Source organism: Tamandua tetradactyla, chromosome 13 (genome assembly GCF_023851605.1).
Source record: "Tamandua tetradactyla isolate mTamTet1 chromosome 13, mTamTet1.pri, whole genome shotgun sequence".
In the NCBI taxonomy this organism is placed as follows: domain Eukaryota; kingdom Metazoa; phylum Chordata; class Mammalia; order Pilosa; family Myrmecophagidae; genus Tamandua; species Tamandua tetradactyla.
Window position 1 is genome coordinate 36,603,834 of NC_135339.1, and position 27,863 is coordinate 36,631,696.

The 27,863-nt window shown below is 37.8% G+C and overlaps 1 protein-coding gene and 1 non-coding gene across 2 annotated transcripts in view; one reads left to right on the top strand and one right to left on the bottom strand.

Annotated features, from left to right (window-relative positions):
- ANK3 (ankyrin 3) overlaps positions 1–27,863 on the top strand; it is a 715,267-nt gene that overhangs the window by 62,318 nt on the left and 625,086 nt on the right. The gene's annotated exons all lie outside the window — the stretch shown is intronic.
- Positions 1,943–2,013, bottom strand: TRNAG-CCC (transfer RNA glycine (anticodon CCC)). Its single transcript has one exon. It is a non-coding gene; the product is annotated as a tRNA-Gly (tRNA).

Below are 27,863 nucleotides of genomic sequence, written 5' to 3' on the forward strand. Positions count from 1 at the left end.
AGTCTATATTCTGATTTTTCCATATGTCCCCAAAATATCCTTTTGAGCATTTTCTCCTCCCTTGATACATCTGTCCAGGGTCACGTATGGCATTAATTTTCATTATACCTTTAGTTACTCATTCTTCTTTTAAATTGAGGTAACATATATATAGTATAAATTTGTCCATCTTACCTACTCCCAGCCATAGCATTCAGTGGGATTGGGACAATGCTGTGCTAGCATCACCACCTTCCATTACTGAAACTTTTCCCCAAAAGAAACCCTATACCCATTATGCATTAATTCTCCATTCCCTCTATACCATTGCCTTTGTTAACCTGCTCTGTGAATTCTTTCTCTGTGAGCTTGCACATTTTCCCATATTTTCTTTGCGATAACAATGGGGCTTAAATTTAACATCCTAAATCTATCACACTCTTGTTTGCCCATACTAACTTGACCCTAATAATATGCACAAACTATATTCTTATACCCCTCTGTCCCTTTACCTACATGTAGTTCTTTTCACATATTGCGTGTTTATACATTATGAGTCCAAAACCACTGATTACATTACATTTTATGCCTTTGCCTTCTAGGTCCTTTAGGAAGTAAAAAAGTGGAGTTATAAACCAAAAATGCAATGGTACTAGCATTTATATTTGCCAAAGGCATTACCCTTACTGGAGATCCTTATTTCTTTACACAGCTTTGATCTATTGAACTTTCCTTTCAACCTACAGAAAAAGTCTTTAGCAGTTCTTGTGGGACTGGTCTAGTTGTGCTGAACTCTCTGAGCTTTTGTTTATCTGGGAATGTCTTAGTGTCTGCCTTATTATTTATTTATTTTTTACTTTTTTTTATTGTGAAATATAACATATATACAAACAAGCAATAAGTTTCCAAGTACATTTTAACAAGTAGTTATAGAGCAGATGGTATGGCTTACAGTTCCATGGTTTTTTGTTTTTTCTTGTAGCTGCTCCAAGGCACTGGAGATCATAAGAAATAACAATATAATGATTCAGCAATCATACTCATTTGTTAAACCCAACCTTCTCTGTATAACTCCACTGTCACCTTTGATCTTTCTCCCACTCTTTAGGGGTATTTGGACTATGCCCATTCTAACTTTTTCATGTTGAAACTTTTTCATGTTGGGAGGGCTGTCGAAAATATGGGATGGGGGATGGAACTAGTTGATGTTCTGGAGAGACTGGCCCCTCTGCATTTTAGGACCTATCTGGTTCAGGGACCCATCTGGAAGTTGTAGGTTTCTGAAAAGTTGCCCTAGTGCATGGAACTGTTGTAGAATCTTATATGCTGCCCTAGGTATTCTTTAGGATTGTCAGGAATGGTGTTGGTTGGGATTTGGCAAGTTAGCAATGTCTAACTGAAGCTTGCATAAGAGTGACCTCCAGAGTAGCCTCTCAACTCTATTTGAACTCTCTCAGCCACTGATACTTTATTTGTTACACTTATTTCCCCGCTTTTGGTCAGGATGGTATTGCTGATCCCATGATGCCAGGGCCAGACTCATGCCTGGGAGTCATCTCTCATGCTACTGGGAGAGTTTCAATACTGGATGTCATATCACAGATAGTGGGGAGGGCAATGGTTTCACTTGCAGAGTTAGGCTGAATGAAAGAGAGGCCACATCTGAGCAACAAAAGAGGTCCTCCAAAGGTGACTCTTAGGCATACCTATAGGTAGGCTAAGCTTCTCCACTACATACTTAAGCTTCACAAGAGCAGGCCTCAGATCAAGAGCTTGGCCTATTCATTTGAGTGTCTCTAATATTTGACTCAGTATCTGGGTTTCCCCAGTGGTAAAGTTTAATAGTTTCCTATTTTTTCTCCCATTCCTCAAGGGGCTTTGCCAATGCTTCTTGATTATCTGCTTAATATACTCTAAGATGTATCCGTGTCTGCTTTATTTTTATTATTATTATATTTATGGGTGCACAGTCCAGGAATCGAACCTGGGTCTCCCGCATGGGAGGCAAGCATTCTACCATTGAACCACCCGTGCACCTTACCTTATTTATTTTGTTGTTGTTGTTTCATTTTATTTTTTACTTTTTATAAAGTTAAAAGTATAAAATACACAGAAGAAATCACATATTGTAAGTATTCAGCTCAGTGAACTTTCACATGCTCAATTAACTACCGTCTCCAGAAACAACTTTACCAGAAGCCCCTTTGAAATCCCTTTGTGCTCTTTTCTAGTCATTGCAGCCCTTTTTAACAGCATAGTATTTTTGCAAAACTGCTTACATTTGGGTACAATTCAAGACAAATCAATTAGGGATGACCATTTTCTTATTGTATAACAAGTTAATAATTTAATCATTGGTTGCCAGCATTGCAAAATTGAAAAAATAAATTAATTTATTTTATGTACTAATGATTTTTAGCAGTTTTATTTCAGTACCAATCAGGAAATTTAAAGTATTTGTAATGAATATACTCTTACAGCATTTAATATAAAAATGTTGATTAAAAATAAGCATTGTATAATCACTTTAATTTTTTTTATTTTTAACTTTTTTTATTGTATAGTATAACCTATATGCAAAGCAAAGAAATAAGAAAGCAATAGTTTTCAAAGCACTCTTCAACAAGTAGTTACAGGACAGATCCCAGAGTTTATCATGGGCTGCCATATGGTCCTGTCATATTTTTCCTTCTAGCTGCCCCAGAATATATGAGGTTAGAGGGCTTAAATATTTTGTATCATCACAATCGACTTTTTTCCTTCTTTTTTCGTGTGAAAAAAACATATATACAAAAAAGCTATACATTTCAAAGTGCAGCACCACAATTAGTTGTAGAACATATTTTAGAGTTTTACATAGCTACAATTCCACAATTTTAGGTTTTTACTTCTAGCTGCTCTAAGATACTGGAGACTAAAAGAGATCAATTTAATGATTCAGCATTCATGTTCATTTGTTAAATCCTATCTTCTCTGTACAACTCCACCATCACCTTTAATCTTTCCATCCCTCTCTTTACAGGTGTTTGGGCTATGACCATTCTAAAGTTTTCAAATTGGAAGGGTTTGTCACTAGTATGGGGTAGGGAGATGGAACTATCTGATGTTCTGGGGAGGCTGGGTTAGGTTTCAGGAGTTATCTGGACCAGGGACCCATATGGAGGGTTGTAGGTTTCCGGAAAGTTAGTCTAGTGCATAGAACCTTGTGGAATCTTATATATTGCCCTAGGTGTTCTTTAGAATTGGCTGGAATGGTCCTGGTTAGGGGTGTGGCAGGTTATGATAGGTAGCAAGGTCTACTTGAAGCTTGCGTAAGTGCAACCTCCAGAGTAGCCTCTCGACTCTATTGGAACTCTCTCTGTCACTGACAGTTTATTAGTTACACTTCTTTTCCCCCTTTTGGTCAGAATGGAATTGTTGATCCCATAGTGCCAGGGCTGGATTCATTCCTGGGAGTCATCACCCACATTCCCAGGGAGATGTTCACCCCTAGATGTCATGTCCCATGTAGGGGGAGGGCAATGATTTCACTTGCAGAGTTGGGCTTAGAGAGAGTGAGGCCACATCTGGGCAACAAAAGATGTCCTCAAGAATATGAAGCCCTACCATTTTTAAGTGTATTTTTCTTGATTTGGCGTTCACCCTGTTGCTGCAGTCCTTATATCCAGCTAGTTTTGACAGAGCCTTCCTTGAATGTGTAGAGCTAACAACAAAGAAAACTTTCTCACTCTTTGCAGATTAATTTATGCTAGTGCTTTCCTTTAGATTTATCCTTTTGATGTATTCAAGAATGCTTAAGGATAAAACATAGGGACCATTCTGATCCTTTCTGCACATGCCTCAGAACTTGGCTATGTTTGTGTGGCCCCAGGAATTCCCCGTCACATGGATACGAATGTTCCCTCTTCCTTAGGAAACAGTTTTTATGTGGTCCTGAGTACTGTATGTCCTAAGCCAGAAATCCTTTGTCCCAGGCAGCCACTAACTGCTTTCCTGCAGTGTTCTGTAGGAGAACTCTGTAAGCTACATTTTACATGTGGGACTTCTGAGATGGCGAACATGCAACGTTTGCCCTGGTTCATTCCCTGAATTCACCACCAGGCAAATTGGGCCAGATATACATGCTCCAGTATGAACTCCGTTCCCTCTAAATTTTGGACCAGGGACCCACACTGGGAGCATGGACTGGCTTAGTGCCAAGGCAGTGACGGGTGGGGTAAGACCAGACAGGGTGCTGTGAGGTCCTACCATTTTAAGTGCATTTTTCTTGATTTGGTGCTCACCCTGGTAGTGCAGATCTTATGTAACTCTTTTCTGGAGCTTTGAGAAAGTTGTTTCTGCCAGTTCTTGCTGGTTATTAGAAACTTCTGTTGGGGTACAGAGGCCTGAAACATCTCACGTTGCCATCTTGATTAGGGTAGGGTCAAAGCCTTATTCTTTTTTTAAGGGGGCTGAATATTAGATATAAAATTAATTAATTTAAATTTCTCATATTTCCCTCCTCTTTAATTCTATTTATCAATATTTGGCCTCTGTACCTTTGATATTTCAAGTTCATATCAAAATTAATTATTACTTTGTGACTAAATTAAATGTTCTCTTAAATAGTACATGAAGCAAATGTTTATGCAACACCTTTTGAAAATATTTCAAATCTAACTTGGTCAGTGGAGGCTACTGTTGGAAGTTTGAGCTTTATGTTTTTTAATGGATCCTGAGACCCATTCTTTTTTAGTTTTTTAGGTCTGACTTAATTCCAAGCATCCTATTAACCATTATGGCCTGCAGTAGTTTCTTTTGAGCTAATTTATTCTGGTTTCTCTTTGTGCTGTGAAACTTTAAATGGCCAACTTTGCATGAAACAAGAATCCATTAATACTAGTTGATGTATCAAGGTGACCTATTCTCAACTCATTTGATTTAACATTTCTTTTTTGAATGTTCTCTGCTGTATTTGTGCAAACATACATACTTTTATCCAGTATAATATTTTGTGTCATCATGCCCTAATAAAACCGTTTTACTTTATTCTAACTCAACAGTATTCCGAACAAGAAATTTTACACCAAACTCTTCTGGTTTATTAATCCCAAACATCTAGGTTAGAAATTCTTGGAAGTGCTGGATCGGACTTTAGGCTGACTTAGTGTCAGGGTTTGTGCTGTCTCACGTCTCTTGTTTCTGCCTTCTCCCTGACAGCGCCCTGGGAAGCTGCGTGGGTGGCAAAGCGTTAGACTGCACTTCTGTTCCCAGTACAGCTGTTTGTTTTGCCTTGTGAGACAGACAGAGCATAATAGGAGGGAGAGCTCTACATTAGCGATCAGATGACCTGAAATGTGTTTGATTTTGGAATAAACCCCTTAATCTCCTGTCTTTTATTTCCTTATTTTAAATAGTAGCATCTGCCCCATTCTAACTAACTCACTTTTTTTTTCAATTCAAAGAATTTTTATTGTGTATTTTGGGAAAGACAAATAAAATAAAACCTTTTTCTTGACTTCTTAAAACTACGGTAGTGGATACAGGCACAATAATACAAATTGCTTTGCAAGGCAGTTTTGTAGAAGTACCATTGTTTGATGACCAATTTTTGATGAAAATATTGTGGAAATAGAAAATATTGTGGAAGATATATTCAGAATGAAAATGTTGCTTCAAAGTCCATTACACCTCATTTTCTGATATATAGAGAGCTGTCATAAAGCCATAGAGAAATGGAACCCCACATATTTGAAGAGAAGAGTTCATCAAATCTTAGCAGGACCAAACGACAGCCATCATCTTCCTCCTGTCCATCAGTCAGAGCAAGCATAGAGTTGGACCACCCAAAGTGCAATACAGATTTACTTTGTAACAGACTGTAGTGTAATCTGCGTAAGAACAAAACAACTTTTTAATTAAGGTATTATATAATGTAAAGTGTACAAGTGTTAAATGTACAGCTTGATGAATTTTACATATATATGAGGGGTAGCAACTCTTAAATGAAAAAACACTGATAGTATCTGACGCGCAGAATGCGCTCAGTAAGAACGAGCTATTGTTCACCTGCCAATTCAACAGGTAAAAAATACAGTCTTTATCTCATTTGCATTTCTTTGTTAAATGGGGTTGAACGTATTTTTTTATGTGAATTATTTCTTCATGTCCAACTATTGAGACATCAGTCCTTTTTTACTAATTTATAAGTGCTCTTTATATATTGATACTCACTCTGTTATATAATGTCAGCTTGTCCTATCCCTTTTACATTTCTTTGCTATCCAATGGTTTTAGATTTTTATGTGGTTAAAATTTTATCCTCCTTTCCTTAGTGATTTCAGGCTCTGATTTTTATTTATTTATTTATTTATTTTGGCATGGGAAGGGGGAAACGAATCAGGCTTTGATTTTTATGCTTTCTAAAAAACCTTTCCTGAATCCATTATTAAATATTTACCCATATTTTATTATGGAACTCCTATAACTTTAGTTTTTATATTTAAATCTTAGTTCATATATAATTTATTTTGGCACATGGTAGTTAGCCAAATATTTAGCCAGTCCTGGTAATCACATACTGAATAATTCATCCATTTTACACTTACTTGAAATGACATCTTTAGCATGTATAAATTTTTAATGTTTTTCTTTATTTTCCTGTGTGTCACAAGAATGTCCAAAGGACCTGAATTTGGCTGACTCCCCTGACTTACAGGAAGCCTAGTTGTATACATATGGGCTAGCCATGGCGGAAGATAAATATCAAAATCTTTACATACTAATATCTAATTTTAGACTGACTAATTTCTTTCACAGATAATGCACTTATTTCTACATGGATATTTCAGTAATTCTTATAAGTTACTTCTATATCCCCCTGCCTGGAGCCGTCTGTCATGGTTTAAAAGGCCCTATATACCCTCATACTTTTTAGACATTTAGTAACACTATTCAGTGCCTACTGTGTCACACACGATGTACCAACTAACTCATTTTTGATTATTGCAAGGATAAATAAAATAGGATTTTTGAAGGCACTTAGTTAATTCAAAAGACATATAAAAATAATCTTTTACGTATTTAATTTGGAGAAATGGGTTGATGTGCTAACTTACCTGAGGACAAATAAATAAAAAATCTTTAAATGGTATTTTAAAAAGTATGCTTCTGGGTGCACAGGTGGTTCAGTGTAGAAGGCTCGCCTTTCATGTGGGAGACCCGGGTTCGATTCCTGGACCATGCACCCCCCCCCCCCCAAAAATACTTCTGAAATAGGGGTGTTTTTAAAGCTATTTTTACTGCAGTAATATATATATATTATATATGTATATATGCATATATATGCAGTAATATATATATGTATAATGCAGAATTTTCCATTATAACCATTTTAAGTGTACATTTCAGTGGTATATACATTCTCAGTGTTGTGCTGCCATCACCACCATCCATTACCAAACTTTTCCATCATCCCAACAAGAAACTCTGCACCCATTGAGCAACAGCTCCCCATTCACAGCTCCCTTCCGCCCCCTGGTAACCTCTAATGTATTTTCTGTCTCTTTGGATTTGCTTATTCTAGATATTTCATGTAAGCGGAATTATTCAATATTTTTCCTTTTATGTTTGGCCTATTTCAATTAACATAATATTTTCAAGGTTCGTCTACCTTATAGCCATTCTTTTTTATGGCTGAATAACACATAGCACAGTTTGTTTATCCATCCATCTGTTGATGGACACTTGGGTTATTTCCGCCTTTTGGCTTTGTGAATAATGCAACCGTGAGCGTTGGTATACAAGTATCTGTCCTAGTTCCTGCTTCCATTTCTTTTGGATGTATATGTAGAAGTGAAATTTCCAGGTCGTGTGGTAATTCTGTGGTCAACTTTTTAAAGAACTACGAAACTTTTCCACAATAGCTGTACCCCTTTACTTTCCCACCAACATTGTATGAAGGTTCCAATTCCTCAGCACCCTCAAAACGCTTGTTATTTTCCATGTTTTTCTTTAAAACCATCCTCCTGGGTGTGATGTGGTATTTCATGGTGATTTTGATTTGCATTTTGCTGATGATTGATGATATTGAGCTTCTTTTCATGTACTTATTGACCATTTACTTAATTTCTTTGGTGAAATGCCTGTTCAAGACCTTTGCCAGTTTTAAAATGGGATTGTCTGTCTTTTATGTCTTTTTTGTAGCTGAGTTATAATAATTCTTTATGTATTCTGGATATTAATCCTGTATCAGATATATGATTTGCAAGTATTTTCTCCCAGTTTTTAGGTGCTTTGTCTTTTGATGCACAAAAGTTTTTAATTATGAAGATACCTATTTTTTCTTTTTTTGCTCATGCTTTTTGTGTCACATCTGAAAAATATTTGCCAAGTCCGAGGTCTTGAAGATTTTCTCCTATGTTTTCTTCTAAGAGTTTTGTGGTTTTAGTTCTTATATTTAGCTCCTTGATCCATTTTGAGTTAGTTTTTACACATGGTGTGAGGTTGGGGTTCTTCATTTTCTTGCTTGTGCACAGTCAGTTTTCCCTGCATCGTTTTTTCTTTATTAGAGAAGTTATGGCTTTACAGAATAATCATGCATAAAATACAGGATTCCCCTACACCACCCCACCAACAACAGCTTGTATTAGTGTGGAACTTTTGTTACAATTGATGATAGGATATTTTTATAATTGTAGTATTAATTAAAGTCCATGATTTAACTTAGGGTCTCTGTGTAGTGTAGTTCCATGGATTTAAAAAAAAATTTATTCTGTTACCATATATGCCATCTAACATTTCCCCTTTTAATCTTATTCAGATTATATTTCAGTGCTGTTAATTGCATTTACCATGTTTTGCTAACATCACCACCACCCATTACCAAAACATTTCCATCATTCCAAATAGGAACCCTGTACATTTTTTTTTTTAATTTTTTTTTATTAATCAAAAAAAAAAGAAAAGAAATTAACACAACATTTAGAAATCATTCCATTCTACACATGCACTCAGTAATTCTTAGTATCATCACATAGATGTATGATCATCATTTCTTAGTACATTTGCATCGATTTAGGAAAAGAACTAGCAAAACAGCAGAAAAAGATATAGAATGTTAATATAGAGAAAAAAATTAAAATAATAATACCAATAAAAAAGAATATATATATATAAAAAGAGGAAAAAGAAAAAAAACAAAAACAAAAGATACAAACAAACAAACAAAAAACTATATTTCAGGTGCAGCTTCATTCAGTGTTCCAACATAGTTACATTACACTTAGGTATTATTGTGCTGTCCATTTTTGAGTTTTTGTATCTAGTCCTGTTGCACAGTCTGTATCCCTTCAGCTCCAATTACCCATTATCTTACCCTGTTTCTAACTCCTGCTGGTCTCTGTTACCAATGATATATTCCAAGCTGATTCTCGAATGTCGGTTCACATCAGTGGGAACAGACAGTATTTGTCCTTTAGTTTTTGGCTAGACTCACTCAGCATAATGTTCTCTAGGTCCATCCATGTTATTACATGCTTCATAAGTTTAGTCTGTCTTAAAGCTGCATAATATTCCATCGTAGGTATACGCCACAGTTTGTTTAGCCACTCGTCTGTTGATGGACATTTTGGCTGTTTCCATCTCTTTGCAATTGTAGATAATGCTGCTATAAACACTGGTGTGCAAATGTCCATCTGTGTCTTTGCCCTTAAGTCCTTTGAGTAGATACCTAGCAGTGGTATTGCTGGGTCGTAATCCATTCTGCCATTCTATGTCTTTTGATTGGGAAATTCAGTCCATTAACTTTTAGTGTTATTACTGTTTGGATAATATTTTCCTCTAACATTTTGCCTTTTGTATTATATATATCATAACTGATTTTCCTTCTTTCTACACTTTACTCCATACCTCTCTCTTCTGTCTTTTCGTATCTGACTCTAGTGCTCCCTTTAGTATTTCTTGCAGAGCTGGTCTCTTGGTCACAAATTCTCTCAATGACTTTTTGTCTATAAATGTTTTAATTTCTCCTTCATTTTTGAAGGACAATTTTGCTGGATATAGAAGTCTTGGTTGGCAGTTTTTCTCTTTTAGCAATTTCAATATATCATCCCACTGTCTTCTAGCTTCCATGGTTTCTGCTGAGAAATCTACACATAGTCTTATTGGGTTTCCCTTGTATGTGACAGATTGTTTTTCTCTTGCTGCTTTCAAGATCCTCTCTTTCTCTTTGACCTCTGACATTCTAACTAGTAAGTGTCTTGGAGAACGCCTATTTGGGTCTATTCTCTTTGGGGGGTGCTGCATTTCTTGGATCTGCAAATTTAGGTCTTTCATAAGAGTTGGGAAATTTTCAGTGATAATTTCTTCCATTAGCTTTTCTCCTCCTTTTCCCTTCTCTTCTCCTTCTGGGACACCCACAACACGTATATTTGTGCGCTTCATATTGTCATTCAGTTCCCTGATCCCCTGCTCAAGTTTTTCCATTCTTTTCCCTACAGTTTCTGTTTCCTTTTGGAATTCAGATGTTCCATCCTCCAGTTCACTAATTGTAGCTTCTGTCTCTTTACATCTACCATTGTAGGTATCCATTGTTTTTTCCATTTTTTCTTCTTTGTCCTTCACTCCAATAAGTTCTGTGATTTGTTTTTTCATATTTTCTATTTCTTCTTTTTGTTCAGCCCATATCTTCTTCATGTCCTCCCTCAATTTATTGATTTGGTTTTTGAAGAGTTTTTCCATTTCTGTTCGTATATTCAGCATTAGTTGTCTCAGCTCCTGTATCTCATTTGAATTATTGGTTTGTTCCTTTGACTGGGCCATATCTTCAATTTTCCGAGCGTCATCCATTATTTTCTGTTGGTGTCTGGGCATTTGATCAGATTTCCCTGGGTGTGGGACCCGGCTGGTTGAAAGGTTTTTCTGTGAAATCTCTGGGCTCTGTTTTTCTTTTCCTGCCCAGTAGGTGGCGCTCGTGGCACTCGTCTGTCTGCGGATCCCACCAGTAAAAGATGCTGTGGCTCCTTTAACTTGCCTATCCGAATCTCGCAGTCGGCCCGGGAAACCGCGCGTGGAGGAGGGGGGTCGCCGGCCGCCGCAGCTTGGGGGAGTGCCGGTCCAAATTGCCCAGCTGGCCCGAGACGCCAAGCGTGGCGGGAGGGCCCCGCTATCCAATGTTCCCAGTCAGACTGGGGAGCCACGTGCGTGGAGGGGACCCCAGTCGCCAGCCGCCCCGGCCGGGAAAACGCGCGCCCCTCGGGTATCTCACCGCAGCGGATTCTCCCTGCCCATTCAGCCGTTCCAGAATGGGGTACGTTGTCTTTTTGGTCTCTGTCGTGGCTCCGGGAGCTGTTTTGTATTGTTTCTGTTTCTTTAGTTGCTTTTCTGGAGGAGGAACTAAGACCTGCGCGTCTTACTAAGCCGCCATCTTCTCCGGAAGTCAACCCTGTACATTTTGAACCTAACTTCCGATTCCCTATTCCCATAGCATCCCCTGGTAACTGCATTCTAGATTCTGACTCTATGAGTTTACTTATATTAATTGTCTCAGATCAGTGAGATCCTACAATATTTGCACATTTGTCTGGCTTATTTCACTCAACATTATATATTGAGGGCTCATCTATGTTGTTGCATGTATCAGGACTTCTATATATTCAGGGTTCATCTATGTTGTTGCATGTATCAGGACTTCATTTCTTTTTATGTCTGAATAATATTCCATTGTATGTATATACCACATTTATTTATCCATTCTTTTGATAGACACTTGGGTTGCTTCCATCTTTTGGCAATTGTGAATAATGCTGCTATGAATCTTGATGTGCAGATATCTGTTTGAGTCCCTGCTTTCAAGTCTTTTGGGTATATGCCTGGTAGAGGGATTGCTAGGTCATAGGTTCTATATTTAGCTTTCTGAAGAACAGCCAAACTTTTCCACAGCAGCTGTACCAGTTTCCTTTGCCACCAACAATGAATAAATGTTCCTATTTCTCTACATCCTTTCCAATACTTGTTATTTTCTTTTTTTTTTTTAACAGCAGCCATTCTAATGAGTGTGTCATAGTATCTCGTTGTGGTTTTGAATTGCATTTCCCTGATGGGGAATGATATTGAACACCTTTTCATGCCTTGTACCATTTTTTTTTTTTTTTCATTTCTTTTTTTTTTTTTTCTTTTTTTTTTTATTAATTAAAAAAAGAATTAACAAAACAATTAGAAATCATTCCAATCTACATGTACAATCAGTAATTCTTAATAACATCACATAGTTGCATATTCATCATTTCTTAGTACATTTGCATCGATTTAGAAAAAGAAATAAAAAGACAACAGAATAAGAATTAAAACAATAATAGAAAGAAAAAAAAACAAAAAAAACAAAAACAAAAAACCTATACCTCACATGCAGCTTCATTCAGTGTTTTAACATAATTGCATTACAATTGGGTAGTATTGTGCTGTCCATTTCTGAGTTTTTATATCCAGTCCCGTTGTACAGTCTATATCCCTTCATCTCCAATTATCCCTTCTCTTTTTTTTTTTTTAATTAACGGAAAAAAAGAAATTAACCCAACATTTAGAGATCATACCATTCTACACATGCAATCATTAATTCTTAACATCATCACATAGATGCATGATCATCATTTCTTAGTACATTTGCATTGGTTTAGAAGAACTAGCAACATAACCGAAAAAGATATAGAATGTTAATATAGAGAAAAAAATAAAAGTAATAATAGTAAAATCAAAACAAAACAACACAAAACAAAACAAAAACCTATAGCTCAGATGCAGCTTCATTCAGTGTTTTAACATGATTACTTTACAATTAGGTATTATTGTGCTGTCCATTTTTTGAGTTTTTGTATCTGGTCCTGTTGCACAGTCTGTATCCCTTCAGCTTCAATTACCCATTGTCTTACCCTGTTTCTAACTCCTGCTGAACTCTGTTACCAATGACATATTTCAAGTTTATTCTCGAATGTCCGTTCACATCAGTGGGACCATACAGTATTTGTCCTTTAGTTTTTGGCTGGATTCACTCAGCATAATATTCTCTAGGTCCATCCATGTTATTACATGGTTCATAAGTTTATCTTGTCTTAAAGCTGCATAATATTCCATCGTATGTATATACCACAGTTTGTTTAGCCACTCTTCTGTTGATGGAGATTTTGGCTGTTTCCATCTCTTTGCAATTGTAAATAATGCTGCTATAAACATTGGTGTGCAAATGTTCGTTTGTGTCTTTGCCCTTAAGTCCTTTGAGTAGATACCTAGCAATGGTATTGCTGGGTCGTATGGCAGTTCTATATTCAGCTTTTTGAGGAACCGCCAAACTGCCTTCCACAGTGGTTGCACCCTTTGACATTCCCACCAACAGTGGATAAGTGTGCCTCTTTCTCCGCATCCTCTCCAGCACTTGTCATTTTCTGTTTTGTTGATAATGGCCATTCTGGTGGGTGTGAGATGATATCTCATTGTGGTTTTGATTTGCATTTCTCTAATGGCCAGGGACATTGAGCATCTCTCCATGTGCCTCTTGGCCATCCGTATTTCCTCTTCTGAGAGGTGTCTGTTCAAGTCTTTTTCCCATTTTGTAATTGGGTTGGCTGTCTTTTTGTTGTTGAGATGAACAATCTCTTTATAAATTCTGGATACTAGACCTTTATCTGATATATCATTTCCAAATATTGTCTCCCATTGTGAAGGCTGTCTTTCTACTTTCTTGATGAAGTTCTTTGATGCACAAAAGTGTTTAATTTTGAGGAGTTCCCATTTATTTATTTCCTTCTTCAGTGCTCTTGCTTTAGGTTTAAGGTCCATAAAACCGCCTCCAGTTGTAAGATCCATAAGATATCTCCCAACATTTTCCTCTAACTGTTTTATGGTCTTAGACCTAATGTTTAGATCTTTGATCCATTTTGAGTTAACTTTTGTATAGGGTGTGAGAGATGGGTCTTCTTTCATTCTTTTGCATATGGATATCCAGTTCTCTAGGCACCATTTATTGAAGAGACTGCTCTGTCCCAGGTGAGTTGGCTTGACTGCCTTATCAAAGATCGAATGTCCATAGAAGAGAGGGTCTATATCTGAGCACTCTATTCGATTCCATTGGTCGATATATCTATCTTTATGCCAATACCATGCTGTTTTGACCACTGTGGCTTCATAATATGCCTTAAAGTCAGGCAGCGCGAGACCTCCAGCTTCGTTTTTTTTCCTCAAGATGTTTTTAGCAATTCGGGGCACCCTGCCCTTCCAGATAAATTTGCTTATAGGTTTTTCTATTTCTGAAAAATAAGTTGTTGGGATTTTGATTGGTATTGCATTGAATCTGTAAATCAATTTAGGTAGGATTGACATCTTAACTATATTTAGTCTTCCAATCCATGAACACGGTATGCCCTTCCATCTATTTAGGTCTTCTGTGACTTCTTTTAGCAGTTTTTTGTAGTTTTCTTTATATAGGTTTTTTGTCTCTTTAGTTAAATTTATTCCTAGGTATTTTATTCTTTTAGTTGCAATTGTAAATGGGATTCGTTTCTTGATTTCCCCCTCAGCTTGTTCATTACTAGTGTATAGAAATGCTACAGATTTTTGAATGTTGATCTTGTAACCTGCTACTTTGCTGTACTCATTTATTAGCTCTAGTAGTTTTGTTGTGGATTTTTCCGGGTTTTCGACGTATAGTATCATATCGTCTGCAAACAGTGATAGTTTTACTTCTTCCTTTCCAATTTTGATGCCTTGTATTTCTTTTTCTTGTCTAATTGCTCTGGCTAGAACCTCCAACACAATGTTGAATAATAGTGGTGATAGTGGACATCCTTGTCTTGTTCATGATCTTAGGGGGAAAGCTTTCAATTTTTCCCCATTGAGGATGATATTAGCTGTGGGTTTTTCATATATTCCCTCTATCATTTTAAGGAAGTTCCCTTGTATTCCTATCTTTTGAAGTGTTTTCAACAGGAAAGGATGTTGAATCTTGTCGAATGCCTTCTCTGCATCAATTGAGATGATCATGTGATTTTTCTGCTTTGATTTGTTGATATGGTGTATTACATTAATTGATTTTCTTATGTTGAACCATCCTTGCATACCTGGGATGAATCCTACTTGGTCATGATGTATAATTCTTTTAATGTGCTGTTGGATACGATTTGCTAGAATTTTATTGAGGATTTTTGCATCTGTATTCATTAGAGAGATTGGTCTGTAGTTTTCTTTTTTTGTAATATCTTTGCCTGGTTTTGGTATGAGGGTGATGTTGGCTTCATAGAATGAATTAGGTAGTTTTCCCTCCACTTCGATTTTTTTGAAGAGTTTGAAGAGAATTGGTACTAATTCTTTCTGGAACGTTTGGTAGAATTCACATGTGAAGCCATCTGGTCCTGGACTTTTCTTTTTAGGAAGCTTTTGAATGACTAATTCAATTTCTTTACTTGTGATTGGTTTGTTGAGGTCATCTATGTCTTCTTGAGTCAAAGTTGGTTGTTCATGTCTTTCCAGGAACCCGTCCATTTCCTCTAAATTGTTGTATTTATTAGCGTAAAGGTGTTCACAGTATCCTGTTATTACCTCCTTTATTTCTGTGAGGTCAGTAGTTATGTCTCCTCTTCCATTTCTGATCTTATTTATTTGCATCCTCTCTCTTCTTCTTTTTGTCAATCTTGCTAAGGGCCCATCAATCTTATTGATTTTCTCATAGAACCAACTTCTGGCCTTATTGATTTTCTCTATTGTTTTCATGTTTTCAATTTCATTTATTTGTGCTCTAATCTTTGTTATTTCTTTCCTTTTGCTTGCTTTGGGGTTAGCTTGCTGTTCTTTCTCCAGTTCTTCCAAATGGATAGTTAATTCCTGAATTTTTGCCTTTTCTTCTTTTCTGATATAGGCATTTAGAGCAATAAATTTCCCTCTTAGCACTGCCTTTGCTGCGTCCCATAAGTTTTGATATGTTGTGTTTTCATTTTCATTCGCCTCGAGGTATTTGCTAATTTCCCTTGCAATTTCTTCTTTGACCCAGTCGTTGTTTAGGAGTGTGTTGTTGAGCCTCCACGTATTTGTGAATTTTCTGGCACTCTGCCCGTTATTGATTTCCAACATCATTCCTTTATGGTCCGAGAAAGTGTTGTGTAAGATTTCAATCTTTTTAAATTTGTTAAGACTTGCTTTGTGACCCAGCATATGGTCTATCTTTGAGAATGATCCATGAGCACTTGAGAAAAAGGTGTATCCTGCTGTTGTGGGATGTAATGTCCTATAAATGTCTATTAAGTCTAGTTCATTTATAGTAATATTCAGATTCTCTATTTCTTTGTTGATCCTCTGTCTAGATGTTCTGTCCCTTGATGAGAGTGGTGAGTTGAAGTCTCCAACTATTATGGTGTATGAGTCTATTTCCCTTTTCAATGTTTGCAGTATATTCCTCACGTATTTTGGGGCATTCTGATTCGGTGCGTAAATATTTATGATTGTTATGTCTTCTTGTTTAATTGTTCCTTTTATTATTATATACTGTCCTTCTTTGTCTCTTTTAACTGTTTTACATTTGAAGTCTAATTTGTTGGATATTAGTATAGCCACTCCTGCTCTTTTCTGGTTGTTATTTGCATGAAATATCTTTTCCCAACCTTTCACTTTCAACCTATGTTTATCTTTGGGTCTAAGATGTGTTTCCTGTAGACAGCATATAGAAGGATCCTGTTTTTTAATCCATTCTGCCAATCTATGTCTTTTGATTGGGGAATTCAGTCCATTGACATTTAGTGTTATTACTGTTTGGATAATATTTTCCTCTAACATTTTGCCTTTTGTATTATATATATCATATCTGATTTTCCTTCTTTCTACACTCTTTTCCATATCTCTCTCTTCTGTCTTTTTGTATCTGACTCTAGTGCTCCCTTTAGTATTTCTTGCAGAGCTGGTCTCTTGGTCACAAATTCTTTCAGTGACTTTTTGTCTGAGAATGTTTTAATTTCTCCCTCATTTTTGAAGGATAATTTTGCTGGATATAGGAGTCTTGGTTGGCAGTTTTTCTCTTTTAGTATTTTAAATATATCATCCCACTGTCTTCTAGCTTCCATGGTTTCTGCTGAGAAATCTACACAAAATCTTATTGGGTTTCCCTTGTATGTAATGGATTGTTTTTCTCTTGCTGCTTTCAAGATCTTCTCTTTCTCTTTGACCTCTGACATTCTAACTAGTAAGTGTCTTGGAGAACGCCTATTTGGGTCTAATCTCTTTGGGGTGCGCTGCACTTCTTGGATCTGTAATTTTAGGTCTTTCATAAGAGTTGGGAAATTTTCAGTGATAATTTCTTCCATTAGCTTTTCTCCTCCTTTTCCCTTCTCTTCTCCTTCTGGGACACCCACAACACGTATATTTGTGCGGTTCATATTGTCCTTGAGTTCCCTGATACCCTGTTCAAATTTTTCCATTCTTTTCCCTATAGTTTCTGTTTCTTTTTGGAATTCAGATGTTCCATCCTCCAAATCACTAATTCTATCTTCTGTCTCTTTAAATCTATCATTGTAGCTATCCATTATTTTTTCTATGTTTGCTACTTTATCCTTCACTTCCATAAGTTCTGCGATTTGTTTTTTCAGTTTTTCTATTTCTTCTTTATGTTCAGCCCATGTCCTCTTCATGTCCTCCCTCAATTTATCGATTTCATTTTTGAAGAGGTTTTCCATTTCTGTTCGTATATTCAGCATTAGTTGTCTCAGCTCTTGTGTCTCATTTGAGCTATTGGTTTGTTCCTTTGACTGAGCCATATTCTCAATCTTTTGAGCGTGGACAGTTATCTTCTGCTGCTGGCGTCTGGGCATTTATTCAGATTTCTCTTGGTGTTGGACCCAGCAAGGTTGTAATATTTTTCTGTGAAATCTCTGGGTTCTGTTTTTCTTATCCTGCCCAGTAGGTGGCGCTCGTGGCACACGTTTGTCTGCGGGTCCCACCAGTAAAAGGTGCTGTGGGACCTTAAACTTTGGAAAACTCTCGCCGTCCTGGGGGTTCGCTAGCCGAAGCGGCTTGAGCCGGCCCGGGGTCCGAACGCAGGGAGGGTTGCTGGTCGCCGCAGCCAGGGAAAGAGCCCGTCCGAATTTCCTAGTCGGCCCTGGGCAACAAGCGTGGCGGGAGGGCGCCAGCGGCAGCGGCCCGCCCGAGAGAGTGCACGTTCCCCGGGAGTCACGGGGTCACCGTTCTCCGCGGCCTGGGGGTTTCCGATCCAATTCTCTCAGTTGGTCCGGGGGCTGCGCGTGGTGTGGGCGCCAGCTGACTTTGTTTCAGGGGACCGCCTCTCCAATTCTCCCAGCCGGCCCGGGAAGGGGGAAGGGAGTAACTCCGGCCGCTTGCCACCCCGCCCGGTAAGGCCCGCGCGCCTCGGCGATCTCACCCGAGCTGCTTCTCTCAGCCAGCCAGCCGTTCCAGGATGGGGTACGCTGTCTTTTTTATCTCTGTTGTGGCTTTGGGCGCTTTCTGTATCGTTTCTACTCCCCTAGTAGGTGTCCTGGAGAAGAAACTAAGATCCGCGCGTCTTACTAAGCCGCCATCTTCCAGCTATCATCCCTTGTACCATTTTTGAAGAGACTGTTCTTTCACATTGTGTGAGCTTGCACTCTTGTCAAAAATCAGTGGCCCATAGATGTGAGGGTTTATTTTTAGACTCAGTTCTATTTCAGTGCTCTATATATCTATCCTTATGCCATTACCACACCATTTTGATTATTGTAAGTTTATAATAAGTTTTGAGATCTGTAAGTAGGAAACCTCCAATCAAAGTTTTTTAACATATAGATGTCATTTGAGAATTTTAACACCATTATGAAGTAGAAGAAATGCTGATCTGACCAGTTCTATCTTGTGAATAAGGAAACCAGGGTTTTGTTGCCTTGACAGTGACAGTGTCAGGAGGGGTAGAATCAGGGTTTGAACCCAGGCTGCTCTCAGGCCTGGACCCCCACCCCTGCTTCCTGTTCATGCCTCTGAATAGATGTTAGGAAGTCATAACTTTGTCCGATCAGACCCTCCAAGGTTTTATTGTTATCTCATTTCAGCTGAGCCTTCCTGTGACTTGACTATTACATTTTAAAAAGTTAATTTTATATAGGTTAGCCCAGTGTTTCTTTTCCCAAAGGAAAATATATGAAAACCTTTGTAATAAGGTGAACATTTAGCTGCTTGAGTTGAAGCAAGAGATGAGGGGCTCAAGACCCTCTCTTTTCCCCCAATATCTTGAACCCTGGAGTCATCTCAATGGACTTTCTCAGTTTTCTCAGTGTCTGTTCTATGAAAACCACCTGCCTAGTGCTGTATCCCCAGACAATTCTTTTTTTTTTTTTTTAACATGGGCAGGCACCGGGAATCGAACCCGGGTCCTCTGGCATCGCAGGCAAGCATTCTTGCCTGCTGAACCACCGTGGCCCGTCCCCCAGACAATTCTTGCATTAGCTTCTTGCATCAGAATTGTTAACTTCCTGGTGGCCCAAAGTTTGTACATAGGAGCGCCTTAGGGGCAGTAATCTGGTGGGGGTGACGGGGGTGGGGTGGGCTGTGCTATTTGCAAAACAAGTTCATTATTTTTGCATGGATTGCTGAATTATTTGGGGAGTGACTGGATGAGGTTCATTTCTAGAGGAGAGGGGTCTCGAAAACTTGATATTACCATGAACTCTTAAATTGTTTGAATTTGTTTCCCCACGTATATTGCTTTTCAGAACTTTTCAAAGACCTTCTTAATGAAAGCTTCTTTGAATATCCCACGAGGTCCTACTCAGGTGTTCTGTAAATATCCAAGTAAGCAAATGAATAAAACATAGAGGAAAGTTCTCAAATAGTTTAAATTTGTTTTAAAGCCCAGTTTAGTAGTGGATTATATTCCAAATATATTCTTCCATTCAACAAATATTGTTTGAATATCAAGTATGTGTCTAGCATATAGTGCTCTAGAGACTTGGGGTACTGTAGTGAACAAAGAAGGTTCCTATCCTCTTGGAACTTGCATTTCTGTTTCATTTGATAGAACACACACACACACACACATACACACATACACAAATGCATATGCAAACATTTGGAAGGAATTAATTGATACAAGTGTTTATTCTCATTAATACTTGCTTGAGGAAATTGTCAGTACATTTTACATATTATCTTAATGAATGACTTAGAGCATATGCTATGAGATGACTGACAATAATGAATGTGTATGTAAAGATATGTACATATTTACCAGTTAATTAGATTGTTAGGATTTGGTTCCAGGGATCACATCACTTCCCCCCCAACCAATTTTCTCCAAAATTTCATAGCAGGAAGGTTGATAAAGGATTAGCTGTGCTCTGTGATTTCTATGCTGTCCATTTACATTTTGCTCTTTTTTGTGACTAACAAATGTATTAATCAGGTATGAATTAAAAGCACAGTAATAATTTAGATGTCATTATATTAGCAGGATGGTTAACCATCTTTTTTGCGTTCCTTCTTATTGCAGGGCAATTCCATAATTAAAATTAGCTAGATATGTCATTGGTTTTCTTAATTCTTTACTTCTTCATTTTTCTAAAAATAAACTCAGATACCCGAATAAAGAGGGTATAAACATTTTTCTTATTTGTGTAAACTTCTTATAATTTTAGGATATATTCTAACTGTTATCACCAAAAAATTTCACTGGATTGATTGAAAAGAGTTTCTTTAGTTGGAATTCCTACTCTTTATAGTCATATGGTATAGCAGTTTAGAGCAAACACCCTGGGACTAGACCTGGTTCAATTCCCAGTTTGTCTTTGGGGAAAAAAGTGCATACTGATGTTAGCATCAGCTCAAAAATTGCACTTAGGAGAAGCAATAATGCTTTTGTAGCCCAGCTGAGCCAGATGGAAGGTGAAGGTGCTGAGGGGCTCCCAGCGGGTGGCGGGGCAGCCTTCGAGTTGTTCTGGGATGCTTTTTCTCGTAGTTGCACCTGGAAACAGACTGTTGGCTGTTCGCCTGGAAAATGGCTGCAAGGTTACCGAGAGTAGAGGCTCATCCTTGTGCCAGGAGTTTAAACCCAAAGTTAAGACAATAGAAACAGATAATAGAGTAAAAGTTAGTACAATCTTCCTGGAGTCACCTGTTATCCATAAACGAAGGTGTGAATAGATGGGGTAAAAACAATGAAGCTTGTTTAGGCTAAGGAAAAAGAAAGAAACTAGGAATACAAAGGATTAGATTCTTATGTTAGTGTCTCTAAGCATGGAACACTGTATGGTTTGGAAACCGTCCCTGAAAAGCATTATCTTGGTAAAGGGGAAAAGAATGCCTAGAAATTACTAGTGGATTTATTCCTGACTCTTATTCTTTCATTTTCTGAGAAACTTTTTCTTTGTTTTGTTTTTTTTTTGATTGAGGAATTAGAAGTATAGGTATACTATTTTTAGTAATGTTAACTTATAGGTTTATGTGTTATTTTGACAGGTGTAGTTGTTAGGTTCAGGTGTCAACTTGGTCAGGTGATGATGCCTGTTGTTCTGTTGTTGTGGACTTAAATCATCAGCATGCGAAATTCATCCATGGCTGATTACATCTGCAGTTGGCTAAGGGGAAGTTCCTTGAGCTCAGAACTGACACAGACCCAGACATTTGGGGATGCAGAAGGAATCACCCCAGGAAAGCTGTTTGAATCCAGAAGTCAGGAGGGAAGTACAGCAGACATGACTGTGTGACAGAACAACTCAAATAAAAGCTGCCTTTACTCAGAATTTGTAACTAAATAAATCCCCTTTATAAAAGCCAGTCCATTTTTGGTGTTTTGCATTCTGTCAGCATTAGAAAACTGAAACAACAGGTGAACATGACACTGAAACCTATGCAGTGGTTGCATTTCCATCATAGGCAGCCTTCCAGGAAAAACACCTTCCCCACTCTGCCCTGTCCCCACCCTTATTACTTCTCCCTCCTCATTCCTTCATTGTCATTGTCACCAGTCATCTTTTGTGATTATTTTTCTTTTCTGCTCAAAAACCTTTCTTGGTGGTTTCCTAGTTTCTATGCAATAAAGCCTAAACTCCTGGGTTTATTTTTAAACTTTTGTGTGTATGTATGTATCTGTGTGTGTGTGCTGTGTTTTTAATACTCTGAAGTGTATGCTCCTTATTTCCAAGGTTTTGAGGCAAGACCAATTCCTGATTCCTGAAATAACCCCTATGTGCTCAGACTGTTCAACTCATACGATTTTCCTGACCTCCAATGTTCTCCCTTCCCTTCCCCACTTCTCTGTCTAGGAGAATCTTGTTTCTCCCTTAAGCCCCACCTCTTTTGTGAAGCCTTCCTGGTTCTGCTGCAGGATCAGAATTAATTCTGTTTTTCCTTACTGCATCGCAACGTGTTACTACTGCTGTCACAGCAGTACTCATAACTCAACAGGTATTTTAGTTATTGAAGTCTGGTGATGCCACTCACCAGACTGTGAGGACAGAGATGCTGCTTGATGCATTCTTGCATCCCTAGAATAGTGCTGCACACGGACAGGTTTTAGCATCAACATTTGACATACAGAGGTATGTATATTCGAGAAACATTTAGTCCTTGTATATGCTAGGAGCTTCAGTGGATAAGAAGGGAAATAAAAGATGGCCACTGTCCTGAAGCAGCTCAAAATTTAATTTACAACCAGTTTTCCTCTAATTGCCACAGGAGAGGCATACACAAGGGGTTCAAGAGGTTCAGAAGGAGATATCTACCTACCTACCTACTTTTCTAACTATATAACAGAAACAGTCTCTGATATTACTAAATTTTAAGAGAAGGCTGATCAATGATTAGTGATTAATGAAGAAGAAACAAATCCTAAAAGGTTAGCAGAGAGATTTGGGGATAGTTTCTTTTATTTGTTGCAAAGTGTCCTAGAAACAGAAGGTTCTCATTATCAGATTCCTTTGTAATCCTTCCCCATCCTTTTAAAGCTTTCTAGTTCTTAATTTAGTTTTGTGAATAGTGCATTCAATTGCCTTTTCCAGCTCTTGCTTTTTCTCCCGGTTTTATTCGTACAACAAAGTGCTTTAAATCAAGGGGAAGCCTTTTCCTCATTCACTTGCATGATTATTGTATCTTTATAAAAGATTTATGATGAACTAAGGAGGTGCAGTGTTTATTAAGGGTGTTTTAAGTTGTTTTATCTGAACCACCATTGTGGTGCATTTTGGAAAGTTCAAGTGGTCACTATTTACTTTTAGGTTTTAAATTTATACAAATGCCAGCTACTTCTGGGTTTGGTAAAGGAGTAATGTGGCCCTACAATCCCTCCTGTTGATAACAATGATTATAACAAAATAAAATAATAAAAAAAGAAATGACAGCTATTTAAAGAAACTGGAAAATGTGAAAAAGCAGACGGAAGCCTAAGAAGAGTTTAATCTCAGAAACCTGTGTCTGGAGAAGATCAGAATTGGGAGTTTGTGACTTACTGGCCCAGTGCATCTTCTCGTCGTAGCTGTGGTAGAAAAAATACAGTCGTGCTGGCTAAATGCTGAGAATCAGAGCTCAGGGCCGAAATGCATCTGAAAATTGAAAGAGAAGACCCTTGCAGCTACAGAACCCGAGAAGGAGAGAGAGATCTTGGTGTTCTGTTCAGGACCTTGGTTGACAGCTGAGCTGGGCGCATGTCTGTGGGAGACCGTGGAGGATCTCAAACAACGAGAAAAATGGGGTAGACGCTAGAGAGAAAATGAGTGCTTTCTTACAAGCTAGAGCTACCAGGCGCCAGATCAGTGCATTTGCTGCTTGTTTTAACTGAGTGAATTCCCCAAAAGTGTCTAAGTGCTATGGACCTGATGTGTCAAAGAAGAGAGATCAGGGCAGGCCACAGTGGCTCAACAGGTAAAGTTCTCACCTACTGTGCTGGAGACCCGGTTCGATTCCCGGTGCCTGCCCATGCAAAAAAAAAATAATAATAACAAAAAAGAACAGAGATCAAAGCCAGCAAAGCAGCTGGAAGATGGGGGTTGGGGAGGGCATTGCATCACGCCTCCCAGAAAGAGCATCTTCTGGTTCCAACCCCTCGTCCTGCGGGAACTTTGAAGGATTATTAGTTAAGGCGTGCCCAAACCGAATGGTAGAGAATATTGAATTTGCATATATATATGCAAATATATATATATATATATATATATACACACACACACATATGGACTCGTAGTTAGAAAAAAGAACTTTTCTAACTCAATAAGACAAATAACTCAGTTAAAATGGGCAAGAGATTTGACTTCACAAAAGAACGACTTGACAAATGAAAATATAGGAATTGCAAGTAAACACATGAAAAGATGCTCATCATCATTATTGGTTAGGGAAATGCAAACGTGTAAAGGTCTGTCTGTGCCCTAAAGAACTTTTACGGTCTCTCCTCTTATCTGTTCTCTAGAAGTCCCTGCCCGAACTTGTTGTAGTGCAGTTTTTCATAACTGCTGGGTTCTAAATCCTGCTTTTACCTTAGCTTCTAATTACTTTCTGGCTCAATGCCCTTAGGCTGGGGTTGGTCTTGTACCACTTCTTTGCCCAGCTTAGGTTTTGTATATTTTGCCTGGGAAAGAATGAATCCTACAGACAAAAATATGCTAAACAAACCGGCACCTTCCATCTCCAAAAAAAACCTGCCAAAGAATTATTTCATTACTGGGTTAATATTCATCTTAATTGTCATGTTCCATTTTATGCTTCTGTCTTCATTTCCTTAACTTCTTGACTTTTGAAGTCAAAGACCGAAATCTATTTGTTCTTTTCCCCAGTAAGACTTTTTTTCAATTTCTTTAAGTCATCTCTCCTTCTTTAAATTCTTTTAGTGCTTTAGTCTTTAAATTTATTCAAATGACACTAATTCTTCTAGAAAATTTTCTCTTTTTTTGCAGGTAAGAATTCAACCATTTATATTTATTTTTTTTTCTAATGTGTATCTTATGTTTTATGAGGTTTAATATTTTTTCTAATGTCTATCTTATATATTATGAGGTTTTTACCATCTAGTTTTAAATCTAGCAGTCTTTAAACTGAATATGCTTTGAATGTTTTCTTGTATGTGACCGGGCTTGTATAAGTAGGGTCGATCGCTGAGTGCATTTTATGAACAAACACTTATATTATATGGTCCTTACAATTAGCCAGGCATCGTTCTTAGCACTTGTTGCAAGTATAATAATTTGACCTCCACAAAACCCTGTAACACAGATGACACTGTCATTCCCATTCTACCAATGAGGACACTGTGGTGGGGAGAAATTAGGAAGTTTGTCAATGTCAGACACCTAATAAATGGCAGAACTGGGATTTGAAGACAGAGTCCGCTTCCCAGGTCTATTAAATTGCTAATCTGAGCTGTATTATATGGCAGTAACATGCAGGTTAATTCATAGTTTTTATAATTAAAATGGATTAGAATCAGAATGACGTTTCTATTTTATTTGAAAAATAAATGTGCTTCATGTATATATCCTTATTCTACAATATCAAATGAATTTGTGGAATTCTTTAAAGTTTTAGGCCTTATATATGTGGAGTGTTTTTTTGTATTGCCTGAGGCCCTTGCTGAAACTGTTTGACAGCTTTCTTCCAGTATACTGTGACAGGCTCATTTATGTCAAAATCCCGAGCCACCGCAATCTTGACGCGCTACCCTTCAACATATAAAAAGCATCTGGCATATACCAGTGTTACCCTGTAACCCATACAAAGTTAATATTTTCTAAGATTTCATTAATTCTTACCATCAGCACTAGTAGCTGGTGTTCTTTCCAGGGCTTTTTCACCCAAATAAATAGTATTTGTGACCTTTCAAAACTTTGAAAACTTCAAAGGTGAGTTGAGAATAGCAAAGTTGTGATAAAATGCAAGTGCTGGGCAATCTGCTAGGGGCATTTTCTAGCTTAGTGACTCTCACAAAGCAGCCTCTCTGAACTGGAATTCAAAGTTCTCCCTCTATAAGGTTCAAACTCCTCCTGATGTCCTTAACAGATTCCAGAGAATAGTTACAATAATGAATGTTAAAACTACACACGCAAATGGTCTTTTGTACTTCACCTGTAGAATAAATTTTGCTTTATATTTATTTCTGCAGACTTGGCACCTGCTCTCAAAGAGAGCATCTTCGTTTTCTTAGCAGTATCTAGCTAGCATGGCATTCTAGAGTGGAAGTAGCGAACTTTTTCTTCAAAGGGCCAGATAGTAAGTATTTTAGGTTCTGTGGGCCATAGGATCTCTCTTGCAACTATTCTCGTCTGCAGATATAGTTCCCAAGCAGCCATAGACTATGTGTAAATGAACAGGCTGGACTGTGTTCCGACAAAACCTGGTCTACAAAAACAGGCACCAGGATCGATCTGGCATGTGGGCCATCATTTGCTGACCCCTGCGTTAGAGCCCCAGTTGAGCAAATTATTTAGCAATTGTGGCAGTCAGGAAGAGAGGCTGTGCTGTGGTTACATAGAACCCCAAGATCTCACTAGAATACAGGTCAGCAGAGGCTGGGTTTGGAGCATGGAACGGGAAGTTAATGCTTCACTGGTACAGAGTTTCTGTCTGGAGTGATAGAGAAGTTTGGGTAACGGATGGTGGTGAGGACAGCACAACATTGGAAATGTAATTAGCACCACTGAATTATACATGCAACTGTGGCTAAAGAAGTGTATATGCTACTAGAAGAAAATTAAAAAAAAACTTGTGCAACATAAACTATGAACCCTAAGGTAACTGATGAACTGTAGTTAGTAGTATAATTATAATATTGTTTCAACTACTGTAACCAACACACCACACTAATGCGAAGTGTTAATAGGGAAACTGTGTGTGTGTTTGTGTGTGTGTGTGTGTGTGAGAGAGAGAGAGAGAGAGAGAGAGAGAGTGGTATATGGAAACTGTGTATTTTCTGCTTAAATTTTCTGTAAACCTATAACTTCTCTAATTAAAAAAAAAGGGGGGGGTGGAATTAAGACAGATAAAACGCCTGCTGCTCTAATAGAAAAATGGTGAAGACATGAGCAAAATGCTAAGATAAGAAACATAAATTACCAACTAATGTACAAAAACCTTCAATATCATTGGTAATCAAATATAAATTAACGCAAAAGTGTAGTATTCACTAGTTATATGTGAACTTGGGAAGGCTTATACTTAAAAGCTGTTAGTTTTTTCATCCATAAAATGAGAATAATATTTTCTACTTAAGGTTGTTGTGAAAATCGAGGGAATTAGAGCAGTGCATGATACGTACGTGCTTAGTAAATATTAGTTGCTGTTTAAAAAGTTTGTTACAATAGATGAAACAATATTATTATAATTATACTATTAATAATAGTCCATTGGTTAATTAAGGTTCACTGTTTATATTGTATACATTTTTAAAAATTTTATTATAACAACACACCAAAGGTTTATTTCTTGCTCGTGTTTTCTGACCAGTGAGAAGCAACAAGAATTTCTGCTCATTCTAGACACTCAGTGACTCAGGCCGATGGGCCGTCCATGTGGACATGTGCTGCCACGCAGCTGGGGAGGGGGAATATGACAATTTGTGAACTGTCCCTGAAAGCTTCCCCCCGGAAGTGACACATTTCATTGGCTGAAGCAAGTCCTATCGCCACACCTAGCTTCAAAGGAAATGGGGTGACGCAAGCCTATCTGGAACCGGAAGGAAGAGAAATGGAATATTTGCAAATAGCCCAAGAGTCCGATGATGAAGTCCAACATGAAAACAGATAAATGCAAATGTGCTGGGGTTGAGGCTGGGTGGGGTGGCTAGAAACTCTTCCTGAAAACAGCCTCTGAGGTCTCCTAGAGCTCGTTAGGTTGTAGTTTAAAAGCCTCTCTTTAGAGAAAATTACCTGACTAGCAGTTGAAAGAACTAGTTTTAGGTTTCAAAGCTATGT